The sequence below is a fragment of the Balaenoptera acutorostrata genome, chromosome 7, assembly GCF_949987535.1.
Source record: "Balaenoptera acutorostrata chromosome 7, mBalAcu1.1, whole genome shotgun sequence".
Classification (NCBI taxonomy): domain Eukaryota; kingdom Metazoa; phylum Chordata; class Mammalia; order Artiodactyla; family Balaenopteridae; genus Balaenoptera; species Balaenoptera acutorostrata.
The window spans coordinates 77,988,599-78,001,666 of NC_080070.1; the positions used below are offsets into that span (position 1 = coordinate 77,988,599).

General features: G+C 37.7%; 1 protein-coding gene across 2 annotated transcripts in view; it reads left to right on the forward strand.

Moving 5' to 3' along the window:
• The first annotated feature begins 5 nt into the window (after positions 1-5).
• The window catches only part of SLC25A40 (solute carrier family 25 member 40), a 54,557-nt gene continuing 41,494 nt past the window's right edge, over positions 6-13,068 (forward strand). For both annotated transcript variants that reach the window (XM_057549888.1, XM_007170306.2), the window contains exon 1: positions 6-182. The gene's annotated coding sequence lies outside the window, so the exon portion shown is untranslated. The remainder of the gene's footprint in view (positions 183-13,068) is intronic.

The following is a 13,068-nucleotide window of genomic DNA, read 5'->3' on the forward strand; positions in this document are numbered from 1 at the left end:
CTCCGCCCCTGCGCCCTACTCACTGTGACGCCTTCTCGCTCTCAGATCCGCCATGTGGCTCCGAGATGGCTAAACGGAATGAATGCAGTTAGCGCCGTCAGCCAGACCAACTCGCCTCCGAGGTCCTTCCCTCCTTCTAAGGTTGCCGGGACTGCCTGCCCTCCAGCCGCTTCCTCCACCAGGTACGCTTGCTCTCCCCGGCTCGGCTGTCCCGGCGGCTGGAGGCGCGGCGGCTGCGGCCGAGCCGGGACGCAGATTGGGGTGGGGCGGGTTGGCGGCGGCAGCCTCTACCCAGCGCGCCCCGATTCTCAGAGCGCCGTTTTCCCGTGGTCACCCGGCCGGCTGGAGGCAGGCCGCAGAAGGTCTTAGCGGGGAGAGAGGGGCCGGGCGGCGTCGGAGCGAGGCTTGGGCCAGGAGGCTCCCGGCCTAGAGCGTGTCTAGGGTGCCTTGTGCTTTCTGGTACTTGCGTGCGCTGCTCTGTTGACCTCTGTTGTGCACACCCCTGATTTCATTTTATTGTGTAGAAGTTTATTTCAACAATAACAGGAAAGGGAATTTGAAATCTCAAGTCTAGGGTTTCGGGTCTGGACCTTGCACCGACCAGCTTCTAAACCTTGGGTTAAATTACCTAATCCCTTTGAATCTCAGTTTTTTTCATCTCTAAAATGGGATTTGTAGTAAGGATTACATTTAAATGTTTTGAAAAGTAAATTAATTTTGTTCGGTAAGTGGGAAAACGCTTCACACACAAAAAATGGATTTTGGTGTGTCTTTTCTTGTAAACTTCGTAAGGAGTAAAAGCGTTAAATCTTGTACTATACTTCACATTCCTTCCCGCCTGGCCACGATAGTGTCTCGTTGTTTTTTTTAAAAAATTTTATTTTATTTATTTTTGACTGTGTTGGGTCTTCGTTTCTGTGCGAGGGCTTTCTCTAGTTGCGGCGAGCGGAGGCCACTCTTCATCGCGGTGCGCGGGCCTCTCACTGTCGCGGCCTCTCTTGTTGCGGAGCACAGGCTCCAGACGCGCAGGCTCAGCAATTGTGGCTCACGGGCCTAGTTGCTCCGCGGCATGTGGGATCTTCCCAGACCAGGGCTCGAACCCGTGTCCCCTGCATTGGCAGGCAGATTCTCAACCACTGCGCCACCAGGGAAGCCCGTGTCTCGTTGTTTGATGGTTGATTTTTAGCTTAGTAGCTAAGGGAAGTTAGTGCCAATGTTGCCGTTTCACAAATAGGTACCTTAAAAGTATAGAAAAGGGTAGATTGTAATACCTTTAGCCAAAATGGAGAACGCAAAGAGGTCGTTCATGTTTGCTAAGGGAAATGAGTTTTGCTGTGGATGGTCTTAGTTTGAAGGGCCTGGGGAGACGATAATGGATCTCTTTTTATTAGATACCTAGTAATATTTGTAATTCAGGAGAGATGTCTGGGAGAGAGTGGGGATGGTCAGGAGAGGGAAGACTGATTTGAGAGATGTCATACAGACCAATTGCTGATTCTCAGTCATGGGGTGATGCCTAAGAGGTTATCAGATCTTAAAAGGCAGGAGGAGGTGTAGTTTGAACAACATTAGAATTTCTATTTGGGAAAAACAATCTGTTTTCAAAATGTAAGCTACCAAAAGAGCACATGATTTTTATGTTTATAAAAAGTTTTAAAAGATTGAGAAACACTAGTACAGAAGGTAGCTAAAGCCACGGGAGGAAATGGCAATTGCCCAGGAGAGCATGTGAAATAAGAGAACTAGTGATGAGCGGAGGATGATGAACTGGTGAAGGAGACGGAGAAAAGGCCACAGAGTTAGGAAGAGAACTGGGAACTAATCTTCAAATGTCCCAGAATTACAAACTTTGGGATCGTGCAGGCTTCACTAACTGTATGGTTTTGGGTAATTTTGGTCCTAAATTTTAATATCTGAAAATGGAGGTAATAAACACTTCTCAGATGTTGTGAGAATTAATTGGAACATTTTTGGAAGCTTAATTAGTACAGTGCCTGGTGCAGAGTAAGAGCTGAGTAAGTGCTGTCATCCTGGTGAACTCTATATCAGCCTCTCTCCATCTTCAAGCCTTCCAAAAGGCTGAGACTTGACAAATAGGCCTTCGATTCTGGTGTTTAAGATGTCATTGGTTTCTTAGAATTTCAGGCGATGGCTAAGGTAAGTACTAGATAAAAATGATGGGCTTGAAGTGGAGATGGGTTGACTATACTCTTGGAAAAAATTTGTCAGTGTAGGAAATTATCATGATAGGAAGGGAAGATAGGGTCTTTGGAAGGTTTAGGGGATATGGGAAGGATAGGTTTCTGTTGAAGAAAATAAAAACAGGAAGCCCATTTTATGTTCCAGTAAAAGATGAGGTACCTTTCTTATTTACTATAATGAGGAAGGACAGTAACATAGTGGCACCCTAGGCTTTTAGACACACCCTTGACTGCACTGCAGGAAATAATGTCAAGCTGTGAATAAGCAGAAAGTTTGTTTTGCTGGACAGTGTTAGAAATTTTCCGATCTGTAACCCAAGGACAATTTAAAAAAATTATTATTGGAACTCAAATCTTGTAGTAGCCACCAGAAGAAGGATGTGGTCATATATCTATGGCCTGTAAACATAGAAACCTCCTTACTATCATGCAAATAATCAGGGCTGTTGGTCAAAGAATAAGATTTATTTAAAGTATGTCTTGAGATGTGCTTCAGGTGAAAGCTATACATGCAAGAAGAAATAAATGGGGGCAGCGTTACTTGTGAAAAGTTGGTTAAAGAATTCTATTAAGCAAAGTTGGAAAACATTGAGTAGAATCATGGTCTAAGTAAACGAACGTTTGACTGTGAATAAAGAGAAAATGAATTTCATTCTGTACTGGCTCTATTCCTAGGTAGTTTTATGACCTTGGGCAAATACTAACCTTGCCATACTACAATTTACTCATCTGTAAATGCAAATAATATGTGCTCTGTCTACCCCACAACTTTTTGTAATTATCAAATGAGGCCTTAATTTGCTTTTTCAGACTACCTCATGAATATACAAATATAATTCTTATTCTAGAGTCTAGACAAATGGATTTATTCATTCTTCTGCAGTACCTTTTTCCTTTCTTATTTCTTTTCCTTAAGCCTCTCCACCTGGCTCACAGTTGTTCCTCTTTCCTTTTCATAGCAAGCCTGACTTAGACTCAGCCTTTATCTCCTGCTCATTTGGGGCCTTCAGTAATAGTGCAGTTTGATTTATTTGCCAGCTATTGGTATATTATCTCCTGAAATGTGTTCTGTTGCTATTGTTATTAATTAATTTTCGTATTTTAGAGTCTCATTACCCTGGTGAATTGGAGGGCCTAAGGTTTTTCTGAGATTTAGTTCTTAGTTTTGCAAGCTAAGCGTATGAAGGGATAGAGTTGGTTACTGGCTGTGGCGCTGAAGTCCGTGTCTCAGGTGAGGCTGGGCTGGGAAACCAAGGAAAATTCAGCATATCAAGTCCCTGAACATAACCGAAGTGAAGGGTCAAAAATGGAGAATAAGCAAGACAGGAAAATTCAAAATTTGAGAGTGAATCACGTTGAGACAGTATAATTCAGAGGCTGCTGTGGTACCTGTCGGAGCTGTTAAGGATAATGAGTTGGTTCAGAGGTTGTATTACATCCTGAACTAGATTGTAAATTCCTTTAGGATATTACACAATACATATTTGGCAATTTTTTTTTTATGGCTTTTCTGGGTCTTCATTGCTGTGTGTGGGCTTTCTCTAGTTGCGGCGAGCGGGGGCTACTCTTCAGTGCACGGCTTCTCCTTGCGGTGGCTTCTCGTTGCAGAGCACGGGCTCTAGGCGCGCGGGCTTCAGTAGTTGCAGCACGTGGGCGCAGCGGTTGTGGCTTGTGGGCTCTAGAGCGCAGGCTCAGTAGTTGTGGTGCACGGGCTTAGTTGTTCTGCGGCATGTGGGATCTTCTCGGACCAGGGATCAAATCCGTTTCCCCTGCACTGGCAGGCAGATTCTTAACCACTGCACCACGAGGGAACTCCCAGCCATGGTTATAAAACAATCTACCTTCCTAGCCCACTTTCTTCTTTCCTTTTATATTGATTGAGCACCTACAATGGGCTAGGCCCAGTGAGACTTGTTTACTTTAAGACTCCCATTGAAGTCTCATCATGTAAGTTTAAAAATTTTCTAATATGTTTTATAATCCACATACAATAAAGTGCACCCATTTTAAGCGTACAGATTGATGAGTTCTAACAAATATGTATATCCATGTAATTACCACCCCCCATCAAAATAAAGATCATTTCTGTCACCACAGAAAGTTATTTTACTCCTTGTTCCAATCTCCCTTCTCCCACCAGTGGTAACCACTCTTCTGATTTCTAATATCATAAATAATTTTTCCTGTATTTCAGCTTCCTATAAATGGAATCATAATTTATATGCTTTGCATCTTCATTATTTTGCATAACATATTTTCATGATTCATCCATGTTGCTACATGTATCAGTAGTCCATTCCTTTTTATTGTTGAGTAGTATTCCATTCTGTGAATATACCACAGTTTATCCATCCCCTCTTGATGGATATTTGGGTTATTTCTAATTTGGGGCTATTATGAATCATGCTGCTATGAACATTTGTATATAGGTCTTTTTGTGGTCATAGGCTTTTATTTTTCTTGGAATTGATAGATCATATGTTTACTGACTATTTAACATGATGAGAAACTACAGACGTTTTTAGTAACTGTTCCTTGCAGCAATGTAAGAGAGTCCCAGGTGTTAAACATCCTTGTCACTCATTGGGTGTGAACTGGTTATCTCATGTAGTTTTTTTAAAAATTGAGATGAAATTCCCTAACATAAAATTCATTTAAACTATCTTGAAGTGTATAGTTCAGTGACTTTCAGTGTATTCACAGTGTTGTGCAATGATCACCACCATATAATTCCAGACATTTTCAATACCTCAAAAAGAAACCCGGTACTCATTAGGCAGTCATTCCTTATTCCCCCCTCCCCCCAACCTGTGGCAACTACTAATCTGCTTTCTGTTTCTATGGATTTGCCAATAATGGACATTTCGTATTGATATAAATGGCGTAATAAAATAAGTGTTTTCTATGCCTGGCTTCTTTCATTTAGCATAATGTTTTCAAGGTTCATCCACATTTGTAGCATGTATCAATACTTCAGTCTTTTTTTATGGCTGAATAAAATTAAATTCCCTGGTAGGGTTATACTACATTTTATTTATCCATTCGTCAGTTGAACATTTGGGTTATTTCTACTTTTGGCTGTTATGAATAACACTGTGAACATATGTGTACAAGTTTTTGTTAGACTCTGTTTTTCAGGTCTCTTGTGTATATACCTAGGAATTTCTGGGTCATATGATAATTAAAGTTTAACATTTTCAGGAACTGCCAAGCTTTTCCACAGTGGCTGCATCATTGTACATTACCACCAGCAGTGTAAAAGGTTGCCTATTTCTCCACATTCTCATCTACACTTGTTATATTTCCTTTTTTCTTTTTTCTTTTTTCTTTTTTAAATTATAGCTTTCCTACTGGCTGTGAAGTGGTATCTCATCATGGTTTTGATTTGCATTTCTCTAATGATCAGTGATGTTGAGCATCTTTTCATGTGTTACTTGGCCATTAGTATATCTTCTTTGAATAAGTGTCTTTTCAGGTCCTTTGCCCATTTTTTTTTTTTAATACTATATACCAGCATCATAACCTTACTATTTTTTTTTAAAATTAATTAATTAATTTATTTATGGCTGTGTTGGGTCTTTGTCTCTGTGCGAGGGCTCTCTCCAGTTGCAGCAAGTGGGGGCCACTCTTCATCGCAGTGCGCAGGCCTCTCACTATTGAGGCCTCTCTCGTTGCGGAGCACAGGCTCCAGACGCGCAGGCTCAGCAGTTGTGGCTCACGGGCCCAGTTGCTCCGCGGCATGTGGGATCCTCCCAGACCAGGGCTCGAACCCGTGTCCCCTGCATTGGCAGGCAGATTCTCAACCACCGCCACCAGGGAAGCCCCATGCCCAGCTTTTAATTGGGCTCTTGGCTTTTTGTTGTGGAGTTGTAAGTGTTCTTAAAGATTTTGTATACTAGACTCTTATCAGAGAGATGTGCAAAAATTTTCTCCAATCCTGTGGCTTGTCTTCACTTTTTTGGCAGTGTCCTGTGATACAAAAAAGTTTTAATTTTGATAAAATTCAATTTTATGTTTTTCTTTTGTTTCTTGTGCTTTTAGTGTCATATTTAGGAACCTATTGCCAAATCCAAGGTCATTTGGCTTTACTTCATCTTATCTTCTAAGAGTTTTGTAGTTTTAGCTTAGGTCTTTGACCCATTTTAAGTTAATTTGTGTATATTGTGTGAGCTAAGGGTCCAACTTCATTCTTTTGCATGTGGATATCCATTTGTCCCAGCACCATTTCTTGAAAAGACTGTTGAAATCAGTTGACCATAGATGTATGAGGTTGTTTTGGGACTATCAGTTCTATTCTGTGATCTATATGTTTATCCTTAAGCTAGTTCCACACTGCTTTGATTACTGTAGCCTTTTAGTAAGTTTTAAAATTGGGAAGTCTGAGTCCTCTAAATTTGTGCTCCTTTTTCAGGATTGTTTTGGTTATTGAAAGGGTCTCTTGAAATTTCATATGAATTTTAGGTTCAGCTTATTCATTTCTACAAAAGAGCAGTTGGAATTTTGAGAGTGATTGCATTGAATTTGTATAGTATTGCCATCTTAACAGTATTATGGGTTACTATCCATGAACACAGGATGTTTTCCCACTTAGGTCCGCTTTAGTTTATTTCAGCAGTGTTCCGTAATTTTCACTGTACACACGTTTGAACTGTGCAGGTCCACTTATATGTGGATTTTTTTTTTTCATTAAATATGTACTACAGTACTACATGGTCTGCAGTTGTTTGAATCCAAGGAACCTCAGATACAGGAGGCCAGAAGGCATAGCTATAAAGTTATGCTCAGGTGCTTTTTTAACTGGAATTGTTTTCTTAGTTTCATTTTCAGATTGTTAATTGCTATATAGAATTACAATTGATTATTATATGCTGATTTTGTTTGCTGAATTTATTTATTAGCTCTGATAGGTTTTTTTGGTGGATTCTTAGGAATTTTCAAGATATAAAATCTTGTCATCTGTGAATAGAGATAGTTTTACTTCTTTCTTTCAAATCTGGATGCCTTTGTTTGTTTTTATTGCTTAATTGCTGTAGCTAGAACTTCCATGATTAGCAAGAAAGCAGACGTCTTTGTCTTTTTCCTGATGTTAGGGGGAAAGCTTTCAGTCTTTCTCCATTAAGTATGATGTTATATGTGGGTTTTTCTTAGGTGCCCTTTATCATGTTGATGAAATTCCCTTCTTTTCCTACATTGTTGAGTGTTTGTATTATGAAAAGATGTTGGATTTTTTTTTTCAATTTTTACTGTATTAACAGTTCATGATGTGGTTCTGTTTATCTAATTAGTATGGTGAATTCCATTGATTGATTTTCATAAGTTGAACCACCTTTGCATGTTTGGGGTTAAATCCAACTTGATCATGGTGTAAATTGTTTTAATATAAGGCTGGATTTGGCTTACTAGTATTTTGTGGAGAACTTTTGCATCTATATGAAACTGCACAACTCAGATGGGATTCGAACCCAGCCAAAACTCAGATTGGAACTTGAACCCACAGGCTGAGACTTTTTTACTCAGCCAAAACTCAGATTGGGACTCGAACCCACTGTCTTCTAATTGAGATCGCACACCTGGTCTCAGGACTTAATGAAGCTCAGGTTCTTTGTCTCATTGCAGAAAGACTTCAGTGAGAGACAAAGTTATAGATAAGAAGTGGATTTATTTAGAGAGATACACATTCCATAGACAGAATGAGGTCTGTCTCAAAAGGTGAGAGTGACCCAAAGTATGGGGAGGTTAGTTTTTATGGGCTAGGTAATTTCATAGGATTATTCCAACTATATCGGGGAAGGGGTGGGGATTTCTAGGAATTGGGCTGCCGCCCACTTTTTGTCCTCTTATGGTCAGCCTCGGAACTGTCATGACACCCGTGGGTGTGTCATTTAGCATGCTAATGTATTACAATGAGCGTATAATGAGGCTCAAGGTCTATTGGAAGTGGAATCTTCCACCATCTTGGACCTAGTTGGTTTTAACCAGTTTATGTCGTATCCTCAACGGCTCTGTCATTCTTTAAGAGTCGTGCCCTGCCCGCTTCCCTCCTGTTTCATACGTACATATAAGATACGTTAGTCTGTAGTTTTCAAGTGATGTCTTTTTATGGCTTTGGTATCAGAGTAATATTTTTTTTTAATTTTTATTTATTTATTTATTTATTTTAATTTATGGCTGTGTTGGGTCTTCGTTTCTGTGTGAGGGCTCTCTCTAGTTGCGGCAAGTGGGGGCCACTCTTCATCGCGGTGCACGGGCCTCTCACCATCGCGGCCTCTCTTGTTGCGGAACACAGGCTCCAGACGCGCAGGCTCAGTAGCTGTGGTTCACGGGCCTAGTCGCTCCGTGGCATGTGGGATCCTCCCAGACCAGGGCTCGAACCCGTGTCCCCTGCATTGGCAGGCAGACTCTCAACCTCTGTGCCACCAGGGAAGCCCAATCAGAGTAATATTTGTTTTATAGAATGAGTTAGAAAGTATTCCCTTTCTTCTTGAGTCACTTTTGGTACTTTGTATGTTTTTAGGAATTTGTTTATTTCATCTAGGTTAAATGATTTGTTGACAGATACTTGTTTGTAATATTCTCCTATAATAATTTTTTTTTCTGTAAAGGTGGTGGTAATATCTCTACTTTCATGCCTGATTTTACTGATTTGAGTCTTCTCATTTTTCTTGGTCAGTTTAACTAAATGTTTGTTAACTTTGGTGATCTTTTTAAAGAAGCAACTTTTGCTTTCATTGATTCTCGATGGTTTTTCTTCTATTTTGTTTATTTACATTCTAATCTATAATATTTCTTTCCTCTTCTTGCTTTGGGTTTAGGTAACTCTTCTTTTTTTGGGTTCCATAAGGGAGAATTTTAGGTCATTGATTGGAGAGATCTTTCTTATTTTTTAATGTAGGCTTTTAAAACTATAAATTTCCCTCTTAGCACTGCTTTTGTTGCATTCCTTAAGTTTTGATATGTTGTGTTTTCATTTTCATTCATTTCAAGGTATTTTCTAACTTACCTTGTAATGGATTCTTTGACCTATTGGTTATTTAAGAGTGTATTGTTTCATTCAACATTTTTTAATTTTCCAAATTTCCTTTTGTTACTGATTTCTTATTCTACTGTGGTCAGAGAAGATGCTTTGTATTATTTTAGTTTTTTTAAACTTATTGAAACTTTTTTTGTGCCCTAACATATGATCTCTCATGGAGAATAATCCATGTTCACCTGAGAAGAATGTGTATTTTGCTCTTGTTTGGTGGAGTATTCTGTGTGTTGTTAGGTCTAGTTGGTTTATAGTATTGTTTAAGTTTTCTAGTTCCTTGTTTATCTTTTGTCTAGTTCTGTTCATTATTGAAAATGAAATATATTGAAGCTTCCAACTGTTGTTTGGCTATCTTCTGTCAGTTTTTGCTTCATATAATTTGGGACTCTGTTGTTAGGTGTATATATGTTTATAATTTTTTTTATCTTGATAGATTGACCCTTATATCATCGTATAACATTCTTCTTTGTCTACTTTAACAATTTTTGTCTTAAAATTTATTTTGTCTGATATTAGTATTGTCACTCTAGCTCTCTTTTGGTTACTATTTTCATAGCATCTCTTTTTACAGTTTTATTTTCAACCTATTTGTGTATTTGGTACTAAAATGAGTTTCTTATAGACAGCATATAGTTAGATCACTTTTTATATTTAACCTTCCAGTCTCTGTCTCTTAGAGAGTTTAATCCATTTATCTTTAATGAAATTATTCAAATAGAAGACTTGCATTGCCATTTTGCTCTTTGTTTTGTGTATGTCATATATTTTTGTTACTCAGTTCCTTCACTGCCTTCTTTTGTGTTAGATGTTCTAGTGTACTGTTTTGATTGCATTCTCATTTTTTCTGTATATATTTTTGTTATGTTTTTAGTGGTTGTCTTGAGGATTACAATTCACATTTATAACAGTGATTTCAGATTAATACCAACTTGGTTTTCATAGTATACAAAAACTTCACTCCTGTATGACTCCATTCCCCCAACCCCCTTATGTTGTTATTGTTATAAATGACATATTGTTACTGTTGTATGTATAACGTATATAATGTATGCAATATGTATAATATAAGCACATATGTAATGTGCATTTAAATGTGTATATTATAAACATGTAACAAATATATTTGTATATGTTATGTTGATATATATAGTAAACATATAACATATATAAACAAATATGCAATGTTAATGATATTGTATGTTACAAATAATGTAATGTTATAAATGGCAGTGATTAACATAGATTTTTAATTATTGTTGTATATAATTGTATTTTAAGTCATTAGAAGGGAAAAAGGAATTACTAACCAAAAATCCATTAATGCAGACTCTTATGTTTATGTATGTAGTTGCCTTTACTTATGTGCTATTCTTTTACTTTCAATCTATTTTTGTGTTTGAATATAAAATAGGTCTCTTATAGATAGGGTATAGTTTGATTTTTTAAAAAAATTCTGCCCATCTTTGCCCTTTTTTGGATTGTTTAATCCATTTTACGTTTAAAAGAATTTATGTCTGCCATTTTTCTATTTGTTTCTATACATTTGTTTAGTCACATTCTTCCTTCATTGCTGCCTTCACTTGTTTTAAATAGATACTTTCTCATATACCATTTTAGTTTCCTTGTCTCTTCTATTATATTTTTTTGAGGTATTTTCTTAGTGGTTGCCTAGGGAATTATAATTAGTATTTTAATTTATAACAGTCTGGTTCAGATTAGTATCATTTTAACTGCAACAGTATATGGCTCCATTCTCTTCTCCCTTCCTTTGTGCTATTGTTGTCATACGAATTACATCTTCATGTATTGAATGCGTATCAGCAAAGATTTATTTTATTGCTTTATCCAGTTTTCTTTTATATTCATCTATGTTGTTACCTTTGCCAGTGCTCTTTGTTTCATCATATGAATTCCAGTTACTATCTAGTGGTGTGTTTCATTTCATTTTAGCCTGACTGGATTCCTCCTAGTATTTCTTGTAGGACAAGATCACTAGTGACAACTTCTATCTGATTTTGTTTATCTGGGAATATCTTAATTTTTTTCTCAATTTTGGAGGATAATTTTGCTAGATGTAGAATTCTTCGTTAACAGTCTTTTTTGTTCACTGCTTGAAAATGTTATTCCACTGCCTTCTGGTCTCCATGGTTTTAGATATGAAATCAGCTTTTTAATCATTGAAGATCCTTTTAATATAATGAATTGCTCCTCTCGCTGCTTTCAGAATTCTCATTGTATTTGGCTTTTGGCAGTTTGATTATAATGTTCTCAGTGTGGCTTTCTTTCAGTTTATCCTACCAGGAATTTGTTGAGCCTCTTGGATGTATAGTTTCTTTTTCTCCTCCCCCTCCCCCCCCCACCATTAATCAAAGTTGGGAAGTTTTTGGCTTGTATTCTTTCTGTCCCTTTCTATCCTCTCCTTCTGGGACTCTCATTATGTGTAGGTTGGTATGCTTGATAATGTCACACAAAAATTATAAAAGTCAATGAGGATTTCTCTTCTTCTTTGGTTTAGTAGATGTTATTACATTTTTGTGGTAAGGTTGGTGATTGTTTATGTACAAAATAATCATAGCATTTTCATCAGCAAAAAAATGCATGAATTTTTCTGAGTATCTGTTTAACAAATAATAAAATTATGCATATTTTGAAAACACAAAATGAAATTCACAGATACAATTATAATTCACAGTTATATTCTATCACATATTTAAGGATCAAATAATCCCAACCTTACAGACTCTTCTAAAAGAAAATATTCTCCACCTAATTTTTTTTCTTTTTTAAAAAATTAATTAATTTATTTATTTTTGGCTGTGTTGGGTCTTCGTTTCTGTGCGAGGGCTTTCTTCTAGTTGTGGCAAGCGGGGGCCACTCTTCATCGTGGTGCGTGGGCCTCTCACTATCACGGCCTCTCTTGTTGTGGAGCACAGGCTCCAGACGCACAGGCTCAGTAATTGATTCTCCACCTAATTTTATGAGATTAGCATAGCCTTGATACCAAAACCCAATAAGTGTGGTATAAGAAACACCAGAAAGTTACAAAATATTTTGAACAGAATGAAAATGACAACACAGTATATCCAGATTTGTGAGGTGCAATATAAACAGTGCTTGGAAGGGAATTTTTAGTCCTACAAAGCCTAACTTAAAAAGAAGAAAGATATTAAATCAATAATAATGATTCTCTCCAGTTTTATCTGTAGATTCAATTCAATTCAAATCAAAATCCCAAAGAGGTTTTTCAAGGAAAATGGTAAGATGATTTTTAAACTTACATGAAGGACCATAGGGCCAAGAATAATCATGACACTTCTGAAGAAGAACAGGGAGGGTAGACTGGCCCTACCAAATATGAGGACGTATTAGGACACAATAATAATACAGTGTGGTACAGTTTAAGGATAGATAAGTTGACCAATAGAATAGAGAGACTAGAAACAGTTCAACACAGGAATGGAACTTAGTTATGACCAAGTAGTATGTCAGTTGAAAGGAGAAAGGAGGGATTATTTAATACTTGGAGCTGGATAAAGTAGTTATCTATTTTAACATGGAAAAAGATGAAATTAGATCACTACTTCACGTACTATTAAAATACTTCTCTGTATGGATTAAGGACTTAAAATTTGTCAATAGCAAAAGTTTAAAACTTTTAGGGAGAAAATATGGGTGAGTATCTTTGGACTTTTGAGTAGGGCAAGATTGTTTAAAGAAAACACAAAAGAAGTGTTATCCATAAAGGAAAAGGCTGGGACTTCCCTGGGGGTGCGGTGGTTAAGAATCCGCCTGCCAATGCAGGGGACACGGGTTCAAGCCGTGGTCCGGGAAGATCCCACA